At 47.9% G+C, this 27,469-nt stretch overlaps 2 long non-coding RNA genes across 3 annotated transcripts; one reads left to right on the forward strand and one right to left on the reverse strand.

The window, feature by feature from the left end:
• Positions 1 to 255: 255 nt before the first annotated feature.
• On the reverse strand, positions 256 to 26,188 carry LOC110261782 (uncharacterized). Of its 2 annotated transcripts, none has more exons than XR_014809609.1 (3): positions 25,477 to 26,188; positions 3,171 to 3,320; positions 256 to 2,314 (listed from the first exon to the last, which is right to left on the reverse strand). It is a non-coding gene; the product is annotated as an uncharacterized LOC110261782 (long non-coding RNA). The 2 variants fall into 2 exon arrangements; XR_002346319.2 differs by having other exon boundaries at positions 3,171 to 4,933.
• Positions 3,067 to 8,394, forward strand: LOC146401194 (uncharacterized). The gene is made up of 3 exons (XR_014809616.1): positions 3,067 to 3,128; positions 7,309 to 7,423; positions 8,118 to 8,394. It is a non-coding gene; the product is annotated as an uncharacterized LOC146401194 (long non-coding RNA).
• Positions 26,189 to 27,469: the final 1,281 nt, after the last annotated feature.

Raw genomic sequence — 27,469 nt, forward strand, 5'->3', positions numbered from 1 at the left:
CAGGCATATTAACTTTCTCATTGATTTTGTCAAACTAGTGCTAATAAATCATGTAGACAATCAAAAAAAGAAAAAAAAAAAACAAAAAGTGAAAGGCCCCCCCCCAGTGTCACTCAACAGATGAATGGATAAACAAAATGTGGTATAAATATACAATGGAATATGATGCAGCCTTGAAAAGGCATGAAGTTCTGATGCACAAATGGATAAACTTCAAGGATACTGTACTAAGCAAAATGAGTCAGACACAAAAGGTCAAACATTGTATGAATTTACTCATCTGCAGTACCTAAAACAGGCAAATTGATAGAAACAGCAAGTAGAATGTGGTTCCCAGGGGCAGGGGAGGAGGGAGGAATGGGGAGTTGTTGTTTAACAGGTACAGAGTTTCTATTTGAGATGATAAAAAAAGTTTTGGAAAGGGATGGTGGTGACCGTGGTATAACAATGTGAGTGGACTTACCAGCAAATTGTATCCCTAAAGGTGGCTACAATTTAAATGTTATGCTATGTATATTTTAGCAAAATAAAAAAAAATTTAATGCAATTACCACTGTCCCCGTTTATCACTTCCTTGTCTTTTGCCCTGTCTTCTGACCCAGTGCTCTGCCGGTGGTTGACTGAGCACCGCCAAGTGGGGAAAAGCAGCGAGTTGAAGCTTCTGACACCAAGGAGGGGCCAGGACCTGTGCCAAAAATGAGGGCTGGGCTGCTTCCACGCTGTCCCAGAAACACACCTAGAGCAGCCTGCCCTCTGTTCCATCAGCCCTGCCATGGCCGCCTTTTACCCACAAGCTCAGCCTCTAGCTCCTTAGGCCAGAGTTCTACACCCGCCAGCTGGCCCCAGCCCAACTTTCCAGCTTCCCTCTCGCTCCCAGACCGCTGGGACCGTTTGGCCTCCTCCCTGTTCTCCAAACACACCTTGCGATCACAGGATTAGCAATTATCGCTAGGTCTCCTGCCGGCTTTTCCAAGTCCAGCCTGAGCCCCAGCTCTGCAGAGGTTCCTCCTGCAGCCGTACAGTTCATGGAGACACAAGCCCTTCCCGAACCCGGGGGCTCACAGCATCCTCCGTCTGCCTCCCTCCCTTTACTGCTGGGTTATACACTAGACCGACTGGTGGTGGTAATTAGATTCTGAAGATCAAGGCTCTAAGGAACTTGAGGAGATTATTGCATTTGACTCCTTTAACACACAGGAGGACTCCAGGCCAGAGCAATGACACGCCCGGGCCCGGCACTCCCTAGGGCCGGGGAGGGAAGGGACTATGTCCTGTGCCTTCTCCACCCTCTCCTCCACAGCCTGGCCTGGCCTCTTGGAACTGTTTCATTTATTTACATATTCATTTATTTTTTGCAGCTCCATGGCATATAGAGTTCCTGGGACAGGGATCAGATCTGAGACACAGTTGTAACCTACACCAGGAGGCTGTGGCAACACTGGATCCTTAACCTACTGTGTCAGGCCAGGGATCGAACCTGTGTCCCAGGACTCCAAAGAGGCCGCTGATCCTGATGCGCCCCAGCAGGAACTCCGTCTTGCCACTGTTTTAAATGCCTGTGTTAGCTTTGTTGCCCCCAACAGGATTGTGAAGCTACTTCAGGGCAGGCAAGGACCACACCCCACGGCATTTGTGTTCTAACTTTCAGCACCGTCATGAGAATAAGTCCATGTCGAAACCATGAAGGCCATCCTCTTTTTTTTTCTTTGTCTTTTTGCCATTTCTTGGACCGCTCCCACGGCATATGGAAGTTCCCACCCTAGGGGTCGAATTGGAGCTGTAGCCACAGCAATGCAGGATCCTAGTGCGTCTGTAACCTACACCACAGCTCATGGCAACGCCGGATCCTTAGCCCACTGAGCAAGGCCGGGGATCGAACCGGCAACCTCATGGTTCACTAGTCAGATTCATTAACCACTGCACCACGATGGGAACTCCTAGGTCATCCTCTTAACCACTAAAATATCTCTCAATGCTGCTTAAGATCTTTTTCTCCTTTTCCAATTCTGAATGTCTTCCTTAGCAGTTTTCTAGGAGTGAGTTAGGCAGGTGAATAATATGGTCAAAGAAACAGCCAATTTTTGCAACCTCAGAAGCACATTCAGCTTACGTCTGGGCCCTATAGCTGTGGATCCTCCAAAAATTGAACCAGACGGCCTTGCGCTCCTTTTATCGCTGCTTTGCAGGCAGATAGCAACCCCGGGTTGGCTCACTTCAGCTGTTTCCTAGACCATTACTCCATTGCTCTTGCTGTCTCGGCCGTGTGGGCATTCTCTCAGCTGGAACATACAGAGGCTGCTTCCTCCATACAGCTCTTAGAAAGAAGGAAGAAGAACAAGTAAACAGCAGTGGCCTCACTCATGATAGAAGCAGAACCCTCCAGCAGGCCGGGCAGCATCTACTGAGGGGGTTATTGTGCAGGTGTCCCATGACCTGGGGCGAGCCCGGCCCTCCTCCAGCAGGCCAGCACCTCTTTCTGAGAGGGGGATCCCCCTCCAGCCTAATGGACTGGTCAGGAGCAGAATGTGGCTGCCACCATCACAGACCATAAAACCCAAAGGATGGCTGCAAGTGAAGGGGGCCTCCCGCTGGCCCATCAGCACTGGGGTTGGATGGTGAGGAGGAGAGAAAGGAAACCCCAGCAAAGTTCTGAACGCTGAGAAACGCTGACACGCAAAATGAGGGAGAGAGACCCAGATCCATAATTACAGAAGCCTCGTGCAAGATTTAATTAAAACTTGGGCGGAAACGAACACCAAGAAACACGTGTCATTCATCAACTCAAAACACCAACTAAGGTAAATACTGCCACAAACTCAGGAAAAGAAAGGGAGGAGGAAGGCAGAGGGGGGGAATCACTCTGGATATCAAGCAAATCAAATTACGCGAAGGCCCACCAGACACGCGCATTAACCATCGGGTAGCCCAGCTACACACCTTTGGGGGCGGGGGCGGGGCGCGAACCTGGCCAGCGGCTTCCCTGGCGGCGGCAGGATGGACCCGGCTGGGAGGCAGGCCCGGGAGCCGGAGGGGGCGTGGCCACTGTGTCCCCCATCCCCCCACTTCCACACCGCCCCCCGAGGCCAGGAGCGAGAAGGACCCCGAAGAGCCCAAGCAGATTTTGGCAGGTGAGGGTCCCGTCCCCGCCCCCCGCCCTCCAGCCAAGTTACTTTCCGCTGCTGCTTTTCCTCCCGAGCCTGCGTAGCTTCTTCAGAGCCTGGCAAAGCGTTCCCTGGGAGAGCGCAGGCTTCGGGGGTGATTCTCCAGGATCGCGCCAGCCCGTCCAGCTCCAAAATCCTCGCTGGGGCTGATTTTCTCCTCTTGGGGGGGAGGGGGTGGGGACAAAGGGAGCCTTTGACTTCGTTTCCTGTGCGGCACAGGCTTTGTACACCCACACGTGAGTCCCCGGGACCGGTCACAAGCTGCGCCTCCCCTCTCAAAGCCTCTCCCATTCGGGCTGGGAGCTATTTGCACTTGACGAGAAATTTCAAGTGGAAACCATCTGAGTCTGTGCCCATGTGAATGCGAGAGTGCAGTCAGAGAGAACAAATGATTTATTAGCGGGGCCTCCACAGAGTCTCCTTCCAAAAGGAAGGAGCGTCTCCCCACCCCCGCCCCCTTATCATTAAAACCTTAAAGGGGTAGAATCCATTTGGTCTCTCAGCCAGTCTGCAAAGGAGTCACAGCTAATCAGGCAGCCAGCTCAGCTCCTCCAGCCTTTCTGTGAGTACAACAATATGTATCAACTGGCAAAATGGACTGCAGACCACTTTGATGTTAAACAAAGAGGAAAAACTCCAAAACAACTAAAAATGATATTCCTGTTTAACTCCTCCGGGCCCTTTCTGCAGAGCAGATTTAAAACGCGCACAGCCAGATTTTGAATGATTACCACTTCAGACACTTAGACCCAAATGTTTCGTAGCAAGAGAGGACGGCTGCTCTTGCCGTCTGAATGCCTTGCTGTGATTGTAAGAGACTGTCCTATGAGCAGTCGCCGGGGCCTGATGCCACGAGGTCTCTGCAGACACCATCCCATTTAATCCTTCCAAGACCTCGGTGAGGCCATATTATCCTCGCCTTTTGAAGATGGAGCAACAGAGTGGTTAAGGGACATCCCTGGCCCGCCTCAGCCTGTAAAGGGGTTTCAAACTCTAGTCTCTAGGGTTCCAAAGCCCTCCCTGGAAGACAGAGCTCAGGTTCCCAGTCTCATGAATGAATTCCCTTTGCTTAGGAATGAATGAGGCAGTTTATATAAGTAACCTTTTTGAATAGCCAAAACCTATCTTTTTAAAGCCAAATCTTAAAAAAAAAAAAAAAATTCGTTGGAAATAGAATTGTTCTAAAATAACATTGCATGGTTTACAAAAGGAAAAAATGCCTAAGAAATATCCAGAGGAATGATTCCTGGGCAGGCAGGGGTTCCAGCATTTGGGTCCTCAGATGCCAAGGAAGGAACATCTCTTGTGAGCCAAGAGGCTGAGTTCCTGGTGAGGTGGGAAGAGAGCTGTGCTCCAGGGACTGCCTTGCCCCTAGGAATGCAATAAGAGAGCACCAGGAAGATTTTCAGAAATGGAATCCAATACCAGCCATGGATCAACAAGTAAAAAATTATACGAAAAGATTCGGGCATCCACGTTGTCCCATTCCCCTATGTTAATTAATGGCAAAATAACCTTGAAAACAAAACACACTTTTGAAAAAGGAAACTGTGTGTGGGAGTTCCCATTCTGGCTCAGTGGGTTAAAAACCCGACGTCGTCTCCAGGAGGATGTGGGTTTGATCCCTGGCCTCACTCAGTGGATTAGGGAGCCGGCATTGCCGTGAGCTGTGATGCAGGTCACAGACGAGGTGTGAATCCTGCATTGCTGTGGCAGCTGCAGCGCCATTGTGACCCCGAGCCTGGGCACTTCCATGTGCTGTGGATGTGGCTCTAAAAAGACAAAAAGAAAAGAAAAAATTTGTGTGAACCAGAATGTTAAGAGTGGTGAGAGTTGGGTGATGTCATTAAGCTCTTTCTTCCTGCTCTGAGGCTCCATTTTACCTTAGATCAGACAGGTGCCTCGGGTAACTCAAGTTTCAGGCAAGCTTTGTTCCCAGAGAGCACACGGAAGGGAAGACATCTGACTCCCAGGCAATGTCACTGGGATCACGTATGTTATTCTGTTATACTCACACTGTGGCTCCACAAGCCTGGATAACGGTGAGGCGATGGAGTCAGGAAGAACCCACCTGGAATCCTAGCTCTGCCCCTTATGGGCAGAGTCACCCAGGACCCGTAATCTCCCGGCCCCAGATTCTCTATCTGTAACATGGGGATAATGTTACCTATTTTATGGGATGGGCGTGAGAGTCAATATTTTCACCAAGAGCCCTTTCCACGTGTGGAAGGAACATCCTAGATGCACAGATGCATACATGACAGCAAGGCATTTTACCTGCATTTACAAATACGACACCTTCACCTCCTATCCGCTCACATTGTCAAGTTAGACTCTATTGAACCATAAAATTCATGGTGAGATGAATCTACTCTGGGCGTCATTTTAAAGACTAATGACAATTACCAGCGTGCCGAGAGAAACTCCCCGGAAGCTTGCCGCTGCAGCGTGAGACCATCTTAGGGTAAAGCTACCGGGCAGAGAATTCATGTGAGCTAAGCATCCAGTTAAACGTACGCACAGAATACTTTCGCACATCTTCTTTCACTCTGTTAATAGAATAGCCTCAGAAGGTTAGTATCATTATCCCCATTTTACAGAAAGCTTCGACAGCTCCCCATGGTCACGGGATAAGTGGCATAGCTTAAGTCCCTGCTTTACACATCGCTTCATGTTGTTACCTATTTTCATAATCAACTTAGATACTAGATCTGTATTAATAGTACCCAGAGCATTATTTAAGGCTAGACAATTCCAAGGAAGTTTTTCAATGGTTTATGACCTATGGATGAGTGGTTCTGAATATTGCCAGGAAAATGCAATTTCTTCCTCCATCTGTCTTCTTCTTTCTGGTTTTGTCTCTTTCTGTCCCTCTCCCCCCCACCACCCCATCAATGGTGTTTCCATCAGCATAAAGATAAGATGCTAAATCCAAGATGTGAGTCCAAACATTTTTTTTTTCCTATTTAACGTATGAGAGAGAGAGAGAGTGTGTGTGTGTATGAGAGAGAGAAGGAGATGGAAAGAGGTTACAAAGACAAGGTTACAAGACAACTTCTGTTTACCCTTGGAACTCTCCCCTAAGGCTAAGGTCGTACTTGCAATGTGCCTGCTGACACCTTAGCCGCTTTCCTGCCAGTGGAAAGCCTACCCTATACAGAGGACAATGATGCCTGCAGACCCCGGGGCCACCAGACAGAGTCACAGTGGCCAGAGTCCCAGGGTGTGTCACCTCCAGCCAAGAGCAGCCCTTACCAACTTTCTCACTTCTGATTGAGTCCCTCCAAATGAGAACGGTTAGGATGGTTTGCGTGTCTCAAGAGGGGAGGCAAACATCAGGCAGAAAAATCAGTGGATAGAGGAATTAGAAATACTCTTCTCAAACCTAAGTTGTCCTAGGAGGCCACCGGTACTTAATCATCTTCTGAGAAAAGTAGAGGCTAGAAGAGGAGTCCAAAACCTAGACCTGGAAGGCCCCTAAACTCACCGAGGGTCCTCCCTTCTCTGATTTGGACCTGACACTTCCTAACGTCTTCCATCCTTCCAGTTTCCTGCCAGAATCACCACTTCTGGTGAAACGGTGGCTGAAAGGAAAAACATGCAGTGCTGGCAACACGCAGAGCCAACTCTTTTCATCTGGAAGTACCTTCGTGGAAATACCGCCACCTGAATGGAAACACAGTTTGACCACAAGGTGCCACCAGAAGTGACTGGGGTTGATGGGGCCTAAGTCTTAGCCTGCCCCACACATACTTGGTTCTCAAACACCCACCCACCCACCGGACACACTCTGCTTGACATGGCTCTGGCTAAGGCAGGTCTTCTGGAAGCTTCAGCATCTTATCTCCTTCTGCACGAAGCCTCGGGCCTTTCCGGGGAAGAGCTGCTACAGTGGGGAATGAGAACAAGATGTGACTTGCTCGTTTACCTCCACCGTAAACCTCTCTTATTTGAACAACCATGTCTACAGGAGCAGCTTACCTAACCCTCTGGACTTTAGTTTCTTCTTGGGCAAAGTAGAAACAACATCCACCTTCAAGGGCCATTGTGCCAATTAAATGAGAAAACCTCAGAGTCGTGTTTGACCCAGAATAACAGGTCGGTGGGCTCCTTCCCTTTCTGGGGTCACCTAACATCTTCCCCGCAGGTGACGTGGGGCGAGGAGTCCATGATGCTGAGAAGACAAGAAGGCAACCAACTGTGGACAAGAAAGGGTCCAGCCAAGGTCACAAGCCTTCCCCAGAACGGGATCGTGCACAGAGGTAAGACACTCAGGAAGAGAGGAGTCAAGCTGCACACTTGGCAGCTAAGCCTCCAGCTCTGAGGCAGTGGAGACTCCAAATGCTCGTCAAAAAGCCTTGATGTATTTTTTTTTTTTCATTCCACACATTAAAATGAAAATGACAGCATTCACGCTATCCCCACACATGCCGGTGAATAACTCACTTCATGATGGATATGGGTCCCTGTGACTCTGGTATAGACAACAAAGCAAACCAGAGATCAGAAGTGAATTGGGGTTTATGGCTAATATGGGATACTCATTTTAAAATGGCAAAATGGGGGAGGTCCTGTTGTGGTGCATTGGAAACAAATCCAACAAGGATCCATGAGGACTCAGGTTCGATCCCTGGCCTCACTCAGTGGGTTCAGGATCCAGCATTGCCATGACCTGTGGTGCAGGCGGCAGACAAAGCTTGGATCCTTTGTAGCTGTGGCTGTGGTGTAGGCCGGCAGCTACAGCTCCAATTCGACCCCTAGCCTGGGAACTTCCATATGCTGTGGGGGCAGCCCTAAAAACAAACAAACAAAACCCTGCAAAATAAACTAACCTTAGCCATTTTAGCTCTGTATACACGTGCATGAATCTTCCTAAGGCACTAAAATTAATGTTTAAACTGCATATATGTTGAGAAACACAAAGACATTTGTTCTCACTGATCTATTCTGTCTCAGGGAAACGGTCATAAGGCTCGAGCTGGCAAGCTGACCATCGCTCGGTTAGACACCGCTGCCGGCGAGAAAGGTGAACCAGCCAGCCTCCATCCAGCCACTCGTGGCGTTTTTTTGAAATCCGTATTATAACATGGGAAATGCCTACAATGTAGCACTAACTGAAAAGGGGACCAAACAGCAAACATCAATCTGGTTACAACTCTATTATTAAAATAAGCACATGGACGTTCTCTCGTGGTGCAGCAGGTTAGGGATCCCGTGTTGTCTCTGCTTGGGTTGCTGCTATGGTACAGGTTGATGCCTGGCCCGGGGAACTTCTGCATGCTGTATATACATAATATATAATAAGCACACATAAAAAATACTGGAAGGAACTATGCCAAATGTCAATAGTGATTTTGTTTGGGTGGTAGAACTACTAAAATATTTTTCTTCTTTTTACCTTCTGCCTTTTTTAAATGCCAGTATTATTTACTGACAGCAAAGTGCACAGGTTTTAAGGGTACGGTGAGTTCTGACAGGAGTTCCCGCCGTGGCACAATGGGTTAAGAATCCAAATGCAGCAGCTTGGGTCACTGCAGAGACTCAGGTTCGACCCCTGGCCCAGTGCAGTGGGCTTAAAGGATCTGGCGTTGCCACAACTGTGGTGTAGGTCACAGCTGCAGCTCAGATTCCATCCCTGAGCCGGACACTTCCATAAGCTGTGGGTGCAGCCGTGAAAAAAAAAAGTTCTGACAAATAGGTATACCAACACCGATATCCCCAAAAGTCCCCTTGTGTGCTTATCAATCTCCCTCTCTGGCCAGTGGCTACTATTCTGATTTCTCTCTCCTCAGAGGGAGGAATTAAAGATACCTCCTGCCCATTTTAGAGATAGACGCGACAGGTTTTTGGATTGGCCTCTGACCTGCTTTCGTGCTGCCTTGAGACTTTTTTTGAAGCGGGGAAGGAGCTATTGAGGAAGAAGCCAGAAGCCCCCAGCAGGAGTGAGCACCGGGGCACCAGCATCCCGCAGGAGACGTGTATGAGCAAAAATGGGGCCGAGAGAGGAGGCGGTGGCGGGGGACGAGCTGAAAAAGAGCTTACAAATTGTGAAGAGAAATCATGGCATTTATTTCTAAATGACAAGTCTTTATCTTCCTCGCCCAGGCCTATTTGTTGACAAGCCATTCTGTCACAATGTGTTGGTCAGACCCAGGGAGGCCCGGCGTTCTGGCGGGGCATCAGGCCTTGATCTTGTCTCCGGTGGAATTCAGGAGGCTCCCCTGTAAGCAATCAGCCTCCTAATGGGCAGGAGGCACCTCTGGGAATGGGAATTTGACAAGGCTTGTCAAAGCTGTCAGGCAGCGGCAGAGTCTTTCTCATTCTCCTGTTCCCACCCCGGGAGGGGAACAGCTCCGTGGGCTCTGCCAGTCCTTGCAGGACAAGAGCTGAAACCACAATGAAACGCTGCTCCGACATGAGCGGGGCAGACGCATAAATCCGTCACATTAAAAAACATCTGGATGAACAAAACAGGAGCAGGCCAAGTGCACAGTGTACCTCGGGGCTGTGGGAACAGCCTATGGGGAGCCCAGCTGAGTGAAGGACACCCCTTCCCCCCCCCCATTCCCTATCACTGGGCAGCCGGGAATTAAAATTGCCTAAGAATCAAGCAGGTGGCAGGGGCCTCTCTGGCAGATAAAGGTTATCTAAGGATAGGCTTTTCCCTGAGGCTGTTACGTTGTCTCCCTCAGCTCCCTGAGAATTAAATTCACAGGGGAAGCAGTCACACCCTTCCAAGAAAAGAGGGCCACTGGGCTGAGAGGCGCTGCAGGAGGAGCTGGGGCTGGAGGAGGCGGGGTGGGGGGCTCTCCTGGACCCAGGGCCTGGGTGACGAAGGCCTGGCCTTGCTTCCCCCCAGAGAGCCAGGGCAGCTGGAAGCCAGAGCAGGATTGTCCTAGGCCTCGCCTCTGACTCCAGTTTAGTGCAAAACCAAGAAGAATGGGGGCAGAGGGGAGGAGGTAGACATTCCATCATCACATGATCGCAGGACCGGCCCTTCGGGACTTGATGAATGTCGGAAGATGAGACGAGATCTCAAGCTGCAAACAAGTGTCTTCCTCTTTCCTCCTTCGCACAAACCCTGACCCTTTCACCACACATACGTGCCCGCCCCAGTCCCCGCTTATCTGTCCTGAAGAGGAACGTGCTTTCTGAGCCCTGAAACCTGTCTTCCCTTAATTCTGCTGCTCAGAGTGAAGCTTCCCCTGGTGACTGATGACAGAAAATTGCTTATTTCAAGAAACATGGAACCCCACTTGCAGACAATGGCCTCCATTCTGGGTGCTGTTTCAGAGGCTTCTGCCCAGACAGGAGAGCTTAGCGAGTGCTTTGAGGCGATCCTGAATGAGGGGGAAGCGGGAAGAACCGATTCTCTAGAATCCACCCGGCCACACACACACACATGCATAGCCTGGCCCAGAAACCGCACCACGTGACTCAGATACATGGGGGCTTCTAATTACTTCCCTGTCTAATTCATGCTAACACAGCAATTAGCGATAAAGCTCAAAACACTCATACACATTAGCCTGATGACATTTAATTATGACATTAGATGTATTGAGATATGTAGCTTAGCAAGTAATAAGAAATCTACATGTATGGCCAATCTAATCTGTGGTGTTAAAAAAAAAAAATACAAGAAAGCCATGAAATCCTCACTTTGTCATTAAAAGAAAATGGGGAATGGGTACATTTTTATGTGAAATATGCCATTTCCTGAGGCTGACTAGGAATCCGGCCTCCTTGGCCCAGAAAACATAGCTTGGTCTTTATTTGTGAGCAAAGAAGAGAAACGAAAGGTAGATGGTACTTGATTATTGCTCCATACTCTGCCTCCATCCTGATTTTTAGTCCCTTAGACCTCAGCAGAAGAAATAGGGGGAAACATGACAGTGTTTCGCTGGGATGGTCCAAGGATGTGCCACTCGCTTGTGGTTTACATGGGGCCTGTTCACGAGCATGATTAATAGCTCCGCGACACGGCCAAAAAGCACATAAATCTGGCCGTCCGCGGAGTAATTGACACACTGCTCGTCTGGCAAATACCTACAGCGCTGGCTCACCGCGGGCTGATCCTCAGGCGGGCATTTGGAGCAGCTGATTATGCCATGCACAGTTGCTGACACTACAGTTTGGGGGTCTGTTCCTTATAGCACCCAATTAGCTGCTATAAAGCCCTACTCCCCTTGATCAACCTTGGCCAGCTGGTAGGGAGCGGCTGAGCGGACACAGGCTTCCACCGAAACTCCATGGGCACACTCAGGCCTGAGCAGAGGGGCCTTGGGGTGGGAACCTCAAGCCCCAAATTCTGGATCAAGCTGTCTTTGGGGTTAGCTGGCCAAATACCCCCGCTTCAGGTCCTCCATCCAGAGCCCAGCAGTCCAGACCCAGCCCCGCAAGGCAACCAAGCCTCACCTGGGCCTTTCTTCTGGCTCCATTTCATCCTCACTTCCAGTTCCTCACCCGTCCTCGCTTTGCCCGTGAGACCTCCCAGCCCCACGGGGCCAGGCTGCATGAACTTGAAAACTTCATGCCTCTGTGCTGTTCCTCCAAAGTCTCCCTTTCTATGAAAATGTTTAAACAAACCGACCTGACAGAGCACAGGAGCCACTGTGGAGAGTAAAGATTACATAATGAACCCGCCACGAAGCCCTTTGAAAGCGTAAAGTGCTGTAGGAGTAATTATTATCATTGTTATTAATCACCTCGGTTCATCACATATAGTAAACATGAGATAATAAAGAAGGGACTCTTAAATGCAGCATCAGCAGCAAGACCCATTTATTACAATGCTATTTGCTCAGATTCCATTACAGTTATAAAATTTTACGCTCATCTAGCACTTTTCATCCAAGAATGTCAAAGTGCTGTACAAGCAGAGGCTCTAATTACACTAATCCTCCCGACGGGGGCGGGGGGTGAGGGGGGGGGAGAAAGGCCACTTCCACTCGTGTAACTCGCCATCTAAGCAGATCCCTGTCCAGGTCCCGGGAGTTGTCCTGCTGAGAGCTACATCCAGAAACTTCCAAAATCTGGAAAAGTTCTTAGGTAACTCTTTCTTTTTTTTTAATTTTTTTTCCCCACAGCATATGGAGGTTCCCAGGCTAGGGGTCGAATTGGAGCTATGGGCACCTGCCTATGCTAGAGCCACAGCAACGCGGGATCCAAGCTGCGTCTGCGACCTACACTACAGCTCATGGCAATGCTGGATCCTTTACCCACTGAGCAAAGATCAGGGATCGAACCCACAACCTCATGGTTCCTAGTTGGATTTGTTTCCACTGTGCTATGACTGGCACTCCTCAAGCAGAAATAATAATAAAATTAATAGAGACAGAAAGAGGAATAGTGGTCACAGGGACTGGGGGAAGGGGAGAATGGCATGTGTTTAATGGGTACAGAGTTTCAATTTGGAAGATGAAAAAGTTCTGGAGCTGAAAATGATGGTTCCCCAACAATGTAAATGCACTTAATGCCCATGAACTGCATGCCTAAAAATGATAAAATGGTGCATTGCATCTTGTCACGACAAAAATTCTTTTCTAGTAGTCAATTTTTTAAAACTTTAAAAGAAACAGGTGAAATTCACTTTAATAATATAGGGGTTCCTGTCGTGGCACAGTGGTTAACGAATCCAACTAGGAACCTTGAGGTTGTGGGTTCAATCCCTGGCCTTGCTCAGTGGGTTAAGGATCCAGCGTTGCTGTGAGCTGTGGTGTAGGTTGCAGACGTGGCTCTGATCCTGCGTTGCTGTGGCTGTGGTGTAGGCTGGCAGCTATAGCTCTGATTAGACCCCTAGCCTGGGAACCTCTGTATGCTGCGAGTGCGGCCCTAGAAAAGACAAAAAAGACAAAAAACAAAAACAAAAACAAAAAAACAAAAAACAACCTTTAGTAATATATTTCCTCAGGCCCCAAATATTCAAAACCTATCATTTTTTCCTTCTTTCTTGGCCACCCCAAGGCATATGAAGTTTCTGGGCCAGGGATCAGATCTGAGCCACAGCTGCAACCTGTGCCACAACTGCAACAACGTGGGATCCTGAACCCACTGGGCCAGGGATCGAACCAGTGTCCCAGGGATCTACACCATTGATCCTGTTGTGCCACAGTGGGAACTCCTCAAAACCTATCATTTCAACATGGAGTCTACATAATCATCAAGAAGGGAGTTTACATTCTTTTTCTCAGACTTTGACTTGACATTGCCATGAGCATTTTATCCCTATGGCCCACCTCACACCAGACCAGCCACATTTCAGGTTCCCGATAACCACCCGTGGCTAGTGGCGACCCTCCTGGACACGTCTGACTTGGGGGAGGAAAGGCCTGAAATGGCTGCAGTGGGAGCCCTCTAAAGAAAAGAAAACAGGAGTGGCCGTCATGGCACAGTGGAAACAATCCTACTGATAACCATGAGGTTGCAGGTTCGATCCCTGGCCTCACTCAGTGGCTTAAGGATCTGGTGTTGCCGTGAGCTATGGTGTGGGTTGCAGATCCAGCTTGGATCCCACTTTGCTGTGGCTGTGGTGTAGGCTGGCAGGTGTAGCTCCAATTTGACCCCTAGCCTGGGAACCTCCATATGCCACATGTGCAGCCGTAAAAAGCAAAGAAAGAAATAAAGAAAGAGAGAGAGAAAGGAAGGAAGGAAGGAAAGAAAGACAAAGGAAAAGGAAGGTCATTTCTGTACTGGGGGGGGGGGGTGGCGCAGAAAGAATCCCTGGACACCTGCAGTTGGAGGAGACAGTGTTCAATGAAATGGACAGAGCAGAAAATAATCATTTTTGTTTTCTGGTTTGGGGCCGTGTTAACGGCATGCAGAAATTCCCCGTGCCACAGCAGTACCCAGAGCCACAGCAGGGACAACACTGGATCCTTAAGCTGCTGAGCCGCGAGGAAACTCCAAAAACACTCATTGTTAATGTCGCACACATTTACAGCCTTCTCAGGGTTCTAAGTGAAGGAATTCTGTAATCAATCCTGGGAGGAAGAGGAGTACCATCCCATTTTACAGATGAGGAAGCGCTCAGAGAGGGGGAGTACACTACCCACAGTCACACAGCTAGTAAGTAGCAGAGCTGGGACTGGAACCCAGCCAGTGACCTTGGGGCCTGTGCTTTAACCACTCCACGTCCCACCTCCCAAGAGTGTGCCACATTCCCCGGACATATCCAGAAGCTGAGGCGTGTGGAGCACAGCAATGGCCTGAAGGCACGTGAAATTGCTGCCTCCTGGTCCCCAGCAGATTAAGTGGCAACTCTTAAGCAGGCATCCATGGGAAGAGAGAAAGAGCCGACGGCCATGGCACCAGGAGCTGCAGCAGCAGCACCGAGAGATCTGGGCACTGGCATGCCGTGGTGGCCGGGGCCAGCAGCTGCACCGAGGGAACGCTGGAGTCCACAGGGACCCACCTGAGGTGGCACGAGCACATCACCAGCCTGCCCGGCCCTGGCAGCAGTAGTAAAGCAGCAACTCTGGAGGCAGTGATGTGCGAAGGGCAGGAGCCGGCCGTGATTGCAGGTGAGGCACCCACCCAGGTACCGGAGGATGGAGAACGTGGGCCAGGTGAGCGAGGGCCACTGCGGCGGCAGCATGTACTCTGTACCCTCAGCCAGCCAGACCTACAGACAATCAGGTCAGATTCATGACCGGATCACCAGGGATGACTTAGGTTAGATTCGAGAATCAGACACTTGGGAGCGTTCTCAGGCTCCAGACGCTTTTGAGATTAGAAGTATTTCTGCCAAAGAAACTGGATGGCTAGACGATGAAATCCACAACCTGCCTGAGGAAGCCCACAGCACATGAACTTGGAGTCTACCTCACCAGCACCCCCTTCCATCTCCCCTGCGCTCTGCTCGGAAGCGCCTCGGAAATCAAAGAAAATAAGACTCGAGTGAACGAATGTTTACTTTGGGCCATGGTGGCTCCTCAGCCAGAGAACTGAAGTCTCCAAGTTTCCATATTCTGGGTGATGGGAATCAGGTCAGGCAAGGCTAATAAGCAGCCCAAGAAGAAAGAGCTTAATTTCTCCTTCAAAGCGAGAAGCCAGCCCGGCTCGGTGGAGAATCTGTCACACGGCTGAAATTTCACTTCTGATTATCACATCAGTGCCGCCCAAGCCCCCAGCCACCCCCAGAACCAGCCTATCAGAGGGGAGCCCTCCCTTTTCTGTCCCGATTGTCAGCTACTCTTATCTGCACTGCGCGCACACTGAGCCACTCTGGAGCTTGACAGACAACAACAATAACGACAGCAAAAAGCCCTGCCTGGAAAATTATTGTTGTGTATTATACACAATACACATCCGTTTGGTAGACGGTTTCCCAGACACCCACCAGCCCACACACACCATCTACCGTCTCACCCCGGCTATGCAAGCGTACCCTCGGGGCACACGAGCCTTGTCCAGGCCGCTGTGGGTCTTACACCAACATCATGCTTAGCAGCATGCTTGCCTCTATTCGTGTCCACGAAGAAGAATGGCAGAAGGAAAACAGAAAAATGGAGTGAGTCCCAAGCAGAGAAATCAAAGTTGACATACTTTCCAATTCATTTGTGTGATGCAAATAATACACGTGATTATAGGAAATTCAGCACACACAGGTAAGGGAGGGGGGAAGTTGGCATAAGCAAGAAATGGAATGTACGGCGACCTGTACCTTCAGTTGAGCACATTTTCTCAGCAAACAATATTTGCCGTTAATAAAGTTTCAAAAATCCCCTAAGCGTGGATTTAAACTTGCTGCATGTAAAGACGGCCACTCAAGTCACTGTAGCTTTAGGAAGTGCTTATTGTATTAGCTTAGATGCTAACACCACGAGTGCTATGCATGTTCTGATTTTATTAAAATAAAAAGGTGAACTGGAAAAAAAAGAGAGAGGGAAGGGGAGAACTTGCGACCTGGTCCGAAAACTAGTTAAGTTTTCTGCATGTTTTGTTTCAAAAAGTAAGTTGGCAAGATGCGGCTTCCCCATGACTACCTGAAAGCTCACTAAGACAGAAAACAAATTCATCAGTCAAAACTGGGCGTTCCCTTCGTAGCTCAGTGGTTAACGAATCTGACTGGGAACCACGAGCTTGCGGGTTTGATCCCTGCCCTTGCTCAGTGGGTTAAGGATCTGGTGTTGCTGTGAGCTGTGGTATAGGCCAGTGGCTATAGCTTCAATTAGACCCCAAGCCTGGGAACCTCCATATGCTGCAGGTGTGGCCCTAAAAAAAAAAAAAAAAAAAAAAAGACAAAAGACAAAAAACTAGAATTTAGGAGGTGTTCCCATTGGGGCTCAGCGGTAATGAAACTAACTAGTATCCATTAGGATGCGGGTTTGATCCCTGACCTCACTCAGTGGCTTAAGGTTCCAGTGTCGCTGTGGCTGTGGCTGTAGTGTAGGCCAGCAGCTACAGCTTCAATTTGACCCCTAGTCCAGGAACTCCCACATGCCACACCCGCAGCCTATAAAGCAAACAAACAAATAAGCAAAAACTAACTTAGGCAAGAGCAAGGGTATCTGGGGTGATGGACCACAGTTTTCTGGAATTTTCTTGGAGACTCAACCCAGATGCACAAAGTGAGGTTTGCTTAGAGAACTCACGCTCATAGTCTTAATTCCAGACTCTCGAGGGAAAGACAGTATTAAAAGCAAAGAGGTGGTTGAAAGCAAGACTATTTGGAGTGTTAGGACCCATCAGGGCACCAAAAAGCCAAGGTGCCTCGCTCTTCTCCGGTGGCTCCTACTCCATAGGCCAAGGGGGTAATTGCAAGGAGGTTGCTAGTAGTTTGCAATACCAAGTAGTTTCCAGCAATAAGATAATTAAAAGTATAATGACTATCACATGAGGCTCATTAAATTCTCTGCTATTAACAAGGGTCCTCACCCTCATAACATCTGAGGACCGTTCCTCCAGTCTGTCTTTGACTCCCAAGACTTCAGTGCTTAAGGTACCACCCATCCAGGTCCTAAACGTCCTCATTCAGAGGATGTGCCAGGAGCCTGCTCTACTTCTGGGGCCCCAGACACCTGGCCACTTAGTTCACAGCCTCAGTTTCTCCTTCACGTCGTCATTGTCATAATGATGGTGACACAAACGGAGTATCTAGGCCCCAAAGGTAACTGGGGAGTAGTGAGATTCTGTGTGTCAATTCCCTAGAGATGTCCATTTCAAAAAACGATGTTAGTGTCAGGAGGCCGAGTTTTCTCAAGAATTCCAACTCTTACCCCTAACTCACCACGTGCTAAATCTGTATCCGAACTGATTCCCAATCACAGAAAATCTATCGCATGTCTGCAAAGTGGATAATTTCTCACATGGAATTAGGTACTCAAGATTCATGTTTTCTATTTCCAGTGTCTGCCATCAGAGTGTTATCGATTTATACAATCGCATATTCTCAAGTTGCAAAATGGATTAAAAATTCACTCTATTGAGAAGGTTTACAATTGTTTTTAGGGATGATATAAATTTCCAACGTTTAAATTATAAAGTGATAGCGAATTAATACTTAGTTTTAAAGATGATGTAAGATATTTGAAAATCATCTAAAAAGATTTATTGAAAACAAATCATGTAAAAGAAATGTCTATTACGTTATTTCTCAGCCTATAGAAGCTAACCACATCGATTTAAGCTAGGAAATTTCTGGCCAAATATTATGTAGTCCTTTGTTCCTAATATGACTCCAACCAACAAAAATTATGGAAAAGAATAGGATTTGGTATCAAAGACTTGGGTTTTGGTCTCAGCTATGTCACTTGCAGATTTCCATATTGGGTTGAGTCACTTTTCTGATATCTAAATAACATTCAGGGAGTTCCCGTTGTGGCGCAGTGGTTAACGAATCCGACTAGGAACCATGAGGTTGCAGGTTTGATCCCTGGCCTTGCTCAGTGGGTTAGGGATCCAGCGTTGCTGTGAGCTGTGGTGTAAGTTGCAGACGCAGCTCTGATCCTGCGTTGCTATGGCTCTGGTGTAGGCCGGTGACTATAGCTCCGATTAGACCCCTAGCCTGGGAACCTCCATATGCCGTGGGAGCAGCCCTAGAAATGGTAAAAAAACAAAACTAAATAGCACATACACACATAAATAAATAACATTCAGAAGGTTGCAAAAAGGGCTGAATGTAATAACATACCTGAAAGCAAAATTGCCGTGGAACTACTAGCTGCTAGCTTCGTTCACAATTCATTGTTCTTCCAGTCCCGCCAGCTAGTTGGTAACCACAGCAGCTCTTAACTAGAGTCAGGTGTGGGCAGTGGGGTACAGTCACCCCCAACCCTACCAGAAACATCTGTCGGCCTCTGTACCTCTCTTACCATCCAGCAACCCTACTAAGAAAAACACAAAGTAGCTCCCCTACCACCCAAAGAAGGCATGAATCCTCATCCTGGTAAGGCTGTTAGTACTGGCTGAGCAGTTGACGCTTTGCTAAAATATTTGTTCATGAAAACCCGACCGCAGAGTCATATGGCGGACTCAAAAATAGCTCTCTGTATAGCAGCTCTTCTGAGAAGTGCCACTGCATGTCTTGCAAGTGAAACAATTAAAGTAGTACATGGGGAGTTCCCGTCGTGGCACAGTGGTTAACGAATCAGACTAGGAACCATGAGGTTGCGGGTTCGGTCCCTGCCCTTGCTCAGTGGGTTAATGATCCGGCGTTGCCGCGAGCTGTGGTGTAGGTTGCAGACGCGGCTCGGATCCCGTGTTGCTGTGGCTCTGGCGTAGGCCGGTGGCTACAGCTCCGATTCAACCCCTAGCCTGGGAACCTCCATATGCCGCGGGAGCGGCCCAAGAAATAGCAACAACAACAATAACAAAAAAAAAGACAAAAAGACAAAAAAAAAAATAAATTAAAAAAAAATAATAAAGTAGCACATGGATGTGGTAACCATCTCCTGATGTATAAAGATATGGAATCCTTATGTTGTACACCTGAAATTAATGTAATTTAAGTCAATTATACTTCAATTTAAAAAATCGATAACAACTTTTTTTTTTTTTTTCTGTTTCAGGGCCACACCCACAGCATATGGAGGTTCCCGGGCTAGGGGTCAAATCAGAGCCATAGCCACCAGCCTATGCCACAGCCAGAGCAATGTGGGATCTGAGCCACATCTGCGACCTACACCACAGCTCGTGGCAATGCCGGATCTTTAACCCACTGAGAGAGGCCAGGGATCAAACCTGCATCCTCATGGATGCAAATCAGATTTCATTTCCGCTGAGCCACGACGGGAACTCAAAAAAATCGATAGCAACTTTTAAGAATAGCACATTTGTTACCAAAAAAAGTATTCTCCTATCCCTCCCTGTAAGCATTTGTCATGTTACCTGCACCATTTTTTGCGCTAGCATCACAAGAGCTGCATGCATGACCGTCTACCTGCCTAACTGGAGCTGAGTTCATTCCTGGGTGCTCTTCAGAGTTGTAAGGGAAGAAAAATGCTTCTAGGTAAATTTTATTTTTTTCTTTTTTTTTTTTTGCGTTTTAGGGTTGCACCCGCAGCATATGGAGGTTCCCAGGCTAGGGGTCTAATCAGAGCTGTAGCCTCGGGACTAGACCACAGTTGCAGCAATGCAGGATCCGAGCGTGTCTGTGACCTACGCCACAGATCACAGCAATGCCAGATCCTTAACCCACTGAGCAAGGCCAGGGATCGAACCCGCAACCTCATGGTTCCTAGTCAGATTCATTAACCACTGTACCACAACAGAAACTCCCCAACTTTTTTTTTTTAATCACCACTAAACTCTGGATTTTAGAAAATACAGAAACTCCAAGGTCAGACATCTTCCTCCCCATATGTTATCACCATTTGAGCTACAATGAAATTGAGCTGCTGGAGGTTAATGTAGAAGGACTCATCTACTTGAGCTTTCGTCCACAAGGCGCTTCTGTTTGAAAGCTTTTCTAGTTTTTGCAAGTAGGTTTGTTGTTTGTTTGTTACAAAGAAATATGATCATTATAAACATTAAAAAATAAGACAACCTCATGCCTAACCTTACCAGAGACAACCCTTAGCTTTTTGCCACATAATTTACGATCTTTTTTCTGTGTGCGAATATACATTCCTTAATGACGATACAATCATGTGCATGTCATCTTTTAACCATTTTCCTGTTACCGTCCACACTGTCCCATGTCACACAGTGTTCTTCGTCACTACTTTAAATGATGTAATAATACCCCCGCCATGTATTTGTATCATGCAGTTTTGAACCAACCCTCTAATGCTGGACATCAAAGTCGTTTCCAGATTTCATTATAAATAGTGCTGAGACAGACGGTCTTGCAACTAAAGCTTTGGGTATATGTGTGACAATTTTTTTAGGATTATTATTATTATTTTTTTTTTTTTTTGGCCACACCTGTGGTCTGCAGAAGCTCCCCAGGCCAGGAATCACACCTGGGCCACAGCAGTGACCTGAGCCGCTGCGGTGACAACACCGGTGACAACACCGGATCCTTAACTCGCTGTACCACAAGAGAACTCCTAAGATTAATTCTATAAGCAAAATTACTGAGTCGATGGCTATGCCAAAGTTTAAGGCTTTGACCTGTATCTGTGCATTTTTGTTTCCCAAAGAAAGTTCTGCAGTCTTTAAACTAGGTTCGGAGATATCAAATTATAGTGACAAGTACTCACAGGAACTATCACTGAGTCCCGCTTCACCTCTCAGGGAGGCACAGATTGGAAGTGCTAAGGAAGAAAATGTGTCATTTGACCAAACAATTCTTTGATAATTTGTCAAGAAGCTGTTGTGTCTGACACACAGCAGCTGCTCAATCACTATTTCTCAAGTGGCCCCAAGTTTTGGCTCTTATGAAGCCATGTGCTCCATTCCTGCTTTAGAGGAGTTTCTGCATGATCTCTTAGCATCCTCTGTATAGGAAGTCACACAGTCAGTTTGACCCCGGAACCATCTACATAGACACAAAACCAACACCAACATCTAAACAGAGTCCAAAGAAGTTTCCCACCGACTGTCTCAGAAACAGTCTGTAATGCCAGCATAGAGACCCATTCTCTCCATGTCTATAGGTAGGAATAATGAAACAAATATTCCTTATGTAATTTCTCTTTAACAAAAAATTCAATCATCCTCTCCTTTCTTGGTGAAATTCAACAGTGAAAAAATATACAATAGACTATGACAAGTAAGAAATACTTGGGCCCATGTTTCAGAATCATTTCTAATTCAAGTGCCCAATTTGTCCCCCCGCCGTGCATGTAACTCGTCTTTGTCACCCTCAAATGACCACTCTCCTAACATTCCTTTCCTTTCCTGCTAGCTTCCAGAAGCCAGAGGGGAAGGATCAGTAGCCAATAAATAAATAAATCAGGAAAACAGATCAAAGTTTAGAAAATTTTGACATCTTCTCCTCAATCATCAAAAAATGACTTTTAAAAATATGTACCAACCTGGCCATTCCTTGATAGTTTGGCAGACACCATTCCTTCCTCAAAAGTGTAATTTAACACAAAAAGCATTGCTGGGGGCTGTCAGAACAAGTTACTACTGAAAGGCCATTGAATGGGACACATAGTCAAAAAATTATCATTGCTCGTCGGTCAACACCAGCCGTGCTTGAATTTGGATAAACGAAATCACTCACTTAGCTGCATCTGGGTCACTGCAGAACTCTGAGCTTAGAAAGAGAACTGGGTTATGTAGGGCTGGGCTCTAGCCTGAGATTCATGTAGGACCACACCCCCAGTGACCAGGCACCATCATCTCAACCCAACGAGCTGCCAAGAAACCTTGAAGGGCTCGACTGTGAGTCCCTGGTGGGTAGAGAGTAAGTCTTCCTATCTTTGCAACCAGCGGCTGTAGCACTGGGCCTGACAGTCGGGGTGAATGAGGTGAAACACTCAAAAGTGGCACCTTCCCAGGAATAAGGTTTCCAGTGATGGACGATGCGTCAGGGCAGCAAGAGTGATGACAGTTGTTTCCCAAGATCTGAAGCGGACTCTGTGGCTCACTAGAGATAGCCCAGGAGAAACACTGGGGCATTAAAACATCTTCTATGAAGATGGGTGCTGCCTTCATGCCTAAGAGCCCTAAATGTGCCTGCCATCTTTGCCACTCTGAACTCAGGTACATTTTCACCCCGCCATTGGCTCTCCAAGGCAGGCTTTTTTTTTTTTTTTTTTCCTGTCTTCTGTTGTCTTTTGAGGGCCACACCTGCAGCACATGGAGGTTCCCAGGCTAGGGGTCAAATCAGAGCTGTTCTTACCAACCTAAGCCAGAACCACAGCAATGTGGGATTTGAGCTGCATCTGCGACCTACACCACAGCTCACAGCAACACCGGATCCTTAACCCACTGAGCGAGGCCAGGGATCGAACCGCAACCTCATGGTTCCTAGTCAGGTTCATTTCTGCTGCGCCATGACGAGAACTCCAAAGCAGGCTTTAAATCCTATTTTCTTAGGACTCAATTTGCAGGAGATGAACAAATCCAGAAAACCTGTGTTTAAACCCCAATTAACCTCCTTTAATTCCCTCATCTGTACAATGGAGAGATTTCCTACATCAAATTATATAACTGTTCAACATGGGGCCTGACACGGTGCTTAATACTGCTTAATACGTAGAAGTTGGTACTTTTACTATTATTATTTTATTTATTTATCTTTTTAGGGCCACACCCAAGGCATATGGAGGTTCCCAGGCTAAGGGTCTAATCGGAGGTATACCCACCAGCCTACACCACAGCCAGAAAAACACGGGATCTGAGCCACATCTTTGACCTACACCACAGCTCACGGCAATGCCAGAGCCTTAACCCACTGAGCAAAACCAGGGATCAAACCTTCGTCCTCATGGATACTAGTCAGATTCATTTCTGCTGAGCCATGATGGGAACTCCCTACTTTTATTATTGAAGACCCCAGAGGACTCCAGCAGTGCAGATTCATGGAGGAAAGTAGAAGGTGAGGGAGCCTCTTTTTTCTATTGAAGTACCGTTGATTTACAATATTGTGTTAGTTTCAAGTATATAGCAAAGTGATTCCGTTATATATATCTGTATATTCTCTCTCTTTTTTAATTCTTTTCCATTATAGTTCAGAGGGAGTCTCTTTAAAAGCAGCTAAATCACATCCTAATTTTTGATCTAGGCAAATTAAACTAATCATAGTAGAATGCTGACAGCTGTAATGAATCGTGAGCAGGGAATCACGTTTAGCTAGGATGGCTAACTCTTTATGTTAAAAATCAAATTTTTACTGAGGAAAGAATTCATGAAAAAAGAAAAACTCAAGTCATCTTAACAGACTCTGCCTCTGTCTCTCTCTCTCACTCACACACACACACAGCTTTCAGGCGTCCTTGAAGTCAATAAAATTGTGACCCCGATACATTAAGAAAAATGCCCTAAGCCAGCCAAGAGTGAAAATAAACATGACTGAGCAATAAATTGGGATCGCCTTCCCTCTCCTCCTCCCCGCCACATGCTCGGGCTTCGCGGGGCAAAACACAGTCCATATGGAGGCTCTGACGTAACGGGGCCCACCCCCGCCCTCTCCTCACAGGCCTCCCCCAGGTGACTCCCGGCCCAGGCGGCCCGGGGCACCGAACAAACATGAGCTGATGCAGATGGAATGAGCAGATGTCTGGCGTCCCGAGCCCAGGCTGTGAGGGACAGCCCGTGAGAGTGAGGAGGAGGCTTGGAGGGGAGCAGGCACCCCATTTCCCTGCCCAATCCCCTGAACCCCGAGTGCCAGCAGCAGCGACGGGGCAAGCAGTCCTTCCAACCCTTGAGTACCCCGTCCTCCTGCCTCCCCCGAGACCTTGACTCCCAGACCCAGACAGAGCCTTAGGGTCAAGGCGGCTCGGAGTCACCTGATCCCATCTGTCCGTGTGAGACAGATGAGAACACCGAGGCCTGGGGCCTTAAGGGACTTGACCCACAGGGTGCACCGGGAGTGGCAGCCTCTGCAGCACTGGGGACGCAGGATCAGTCCCAAAATCCCAACCTGCTCGGTGGGCTAGGGATCCAGCATTGACATTCCTGATGCAGGAACTCCACATGCCTCAAGGCAGCCAAAAAACAAAAGGGGGCTTGCCCAACCTCAGGTAATAGTTTATGGCCAAACAGATTTCCACTCTCCTACCTTCTAGAATAATCCTTTTTTATATTCTAAGCTGGCTGACGCAGTATGATCAAAGATCATTCATCCAACTTTTCATTAAATCCTCACTGTGGGAGTAGGGAGGGAGAAATCAGGCATTTGGGATTAAAAGGTACACACTACTACAATATTAAAATAACCAGCAAGAACCAACTGTATAGCACAGGGAACTCGACTCAGTATCTTGTAAGAACCTATAATGAGGAGAATGCTACCAAAGCATATACATATACACGACGGAATCACCTGGCTGTACGCCTGAAACCAACACAACATTGTGAATCAACTCTGTTCCGATAAAAATTTTAAATAAAAAAATAAATCCTCACTGTAGGCCAGGCCCTGTGGCAGGTGTTTGAAACCCTAAGATTTTTTCCATGGCAGTAATCAAAGATCTCTCTGCAGATACCAAAAAAAGAGCAGTTCCTCTGAGGGCTTCTTGCCCTTTCGCATCAAACAACTGGTTAGCCCCCTACTATGTGCCAAGTCCAGTAATGGGTGCTAGAAAAGAAAGACATCCTCTTTCCCCACTTGGGGTCCTCCGAGTTGAGGTTAGAGTCCACGGAAATGGATAAACAGGGAGGAGATTCAGACCATAAATTCACATGGAATAAACACAGATAACAAATAGACAAGATTAAATATTTAGATTCCGTATTGGCCAGGAGTTAAGTGGATTAATGGAGTGATGAGTTGGGCAGAGTTATGGGATTTCCATGTTTAGACAGGGCGGATTAGGTTGTCTAGCATATGGAAATGCAAATCGAAACTGCTGTCATCAGCATCAACACCCTGTATTCATCTCTAGAGGTGCCTTTCTGTCAAAGGACGGAAGGTGCAGGACAGACGTCTCGCCCATCTTAATGACATCCTGGTGAGTCAGAAAGCCAGCGCCGAGATTCCCAGGCTTTAGGTGAGGAGACAGAGCCAGGGCAGGGAGTGGGAAAGCCAAGAGCCACTAAAACTGAGTCCTGGCCCCTCTTCACCTCCAGGGCCTCCGGAGCACTTGGGCAATTCAGACAGGCACCAGCATGCTGACCCATTGTAAAACGGTCCTTTTGATCTTTTCCCTCAAAGGAGGCGAGAATGTGAGCTACCTTGTAATTATTTCCCCAGCACTTGAAATAATCTGTTTTAGAGTCTCTGTAGAGCGTAAGTTTCTTAAGGGCAGGGACCTACCTTGAATGCCGCCTGTCATCTGCGGCTCTGGAGACGCAGCCAGTGTCTTATCCCTTCTTGCTGATGAGGGAAGGGTCAGGAATGGCACTAAGATGGCCATGGTGTCAGCCAGGCACAGTTCCCGCGGCTCATTCAGCTCCTGCCCCTCTGAAGCGTGCTCCTGAAACAAGTCTCTCGCCCATCAGTACTTCATGAGACCCCTCTGAAATCACTTGTTTGACCCCACAGTTAACAGATCCAAAAAGGGGTTATTGATGGAGAATCATCAGACGTGCCCAAAGACTTGGCTGCTTGGGCTTTCTGGGCCCAGGAATTCCATGAGCGCCGTCTCGTGTGCATCCCACAAAAACCGCTTGTCAAAGAATAATTAAGGGCACAGGCATTTGATTCCAGCACCAAACCTGTATTTGCTCCTCTTGGTAATGTCTCTCCAAAATCTAAGAGCCACGCACAACCCAGATAAGTCTGAAACAGCATCATAGCATTTAGACCACATCTTGTCTTCCTTCCTGTGATTGCCGAGTGCTAATTTGCAGAGCAGTTCTGAGAAAGGTTATATGTGAACACAACAGAGTGGAGAGATCGGGGTTTGAAGGGTTCTGCTGCTGCATTATCAATATGTGAAAATTGACACAGGTCTTTTCTATCCAAGGAAGTCTTGGTCACTCCATTTGTTCCTGCTTGGTATGAGGCACCCTCCTCCACCCCCCTCTTTCCCTCTTCTCCCAGTAGCAATTTGTTTCAAATCAGCCAACCGAGAAGAACGTGCGCCCTGACCTGACCAATGAGAAGGAGACAGGTACATCACCTGCGTTAGGGATAAATGTGGGGGGGTCTTCCCTCTGGCGTTTTGTGGACCCTCACGCCCTTCTGCCGAAGTAAAGAGCCTTGTCGAGATCTCCTGTGTTCATGTGTCTCATTTTCCAACACTGCCGATCACTTTTCCGACACTGCCAGAGTCCCTTTTCCCCAACAAATATGACAGCCTTCTAGTGGAACCTTTGATTTACAGTCAAGCTGAGACCCTGGGACAGCAAATAACCCACCTTTTAAAGGCAGCTTTAGTTCCTCACCTCCAAAAATGGGGACCTGCTATAGTCAATCTCAGACGTCTCCAGGCTGCAGACTCCCCACCTGTAATCTCCGCCCTCCCTCCTCCACCTCGTGGAATAAGGTAAGGAGCCTCACCTGGCCTCGCCGGGCACCGTTCCAGTCTTGCCCTGTGCTGCACGCAAACGCTGCAAATCATTGCCAGGTGTGGGCAAATAGGCTCGTGACCTTTATCTACCCTTCTATTGGCTGTGCCCTGCCCCCTGCTTCATGTCCCTGTTTGAACACCTTTGATCGCCACCCGGCGCAGAATGGAACTTGATTCGTGACCCGGGACCATCTGTTCCACCCACTCCCCCCAGAGTTCCTGCCAGTTCACCTGCCATTTCCCCAGGAGAGCTGGTGCGTCCTCAGCGTTCATCTTTTCTTCCAACCCTCCCTGCCCCCATCCCCCCCCCACCCCCCCGCCGATTTTCCCTGAGCACCCACTTGCCTCTGGTTCATCCTTGTCTAGGTCTTCAAAGTGGGCGGGTCCATCACTGATTTCCCCAGATATCGTTCGGCTCAATACAGGAGAATGTGACACAGCCCCGAAGTTCTCAGGGAGACTCGGCCCTCGAGAGACTGACTCACATATCACTGTCCCGGTGAGTCTGTAAAAGAAACTGTTAGTTAGAAATATTTTTGGCCCTTCTTTGGTGGTACGAGGGCAAAATTTAAAGGGTAGGAGCTGGGAAGTCCCTCCACAGTTAAAATATTCCTTGAAAAGACAAACTGGCAGACTGAATTCATTATTGTGGATTCTTTTCCTCTTTTAAAGTAGAAAAAACATTTTTCAATACTCGGGTTATGTGCTTTAAACATGGTCCTGACATCTGTTCTTTAAAAGCACAAAAGAAGGCATGCTTTCAACTACAAATGCAGATAAAATATGGAAACACAG

Source organism: Sus scrofa, chromosome 7, assembly GCF_054392235.1.
Source record: "Sus scrofa isolate SSC_HxYL_T2T_F1_AM1 chromosome 7, Sscrofa_HxYL_maternal_Yorkshire_Landrace_v2.0, whole genome shotgun sequence".
NCBI classification, from domain to species: Eukaryota; Metazoa; Chordata; class Mammalia; order Artiodactyla; family Suidae; genus Sus; species Sus scrofa.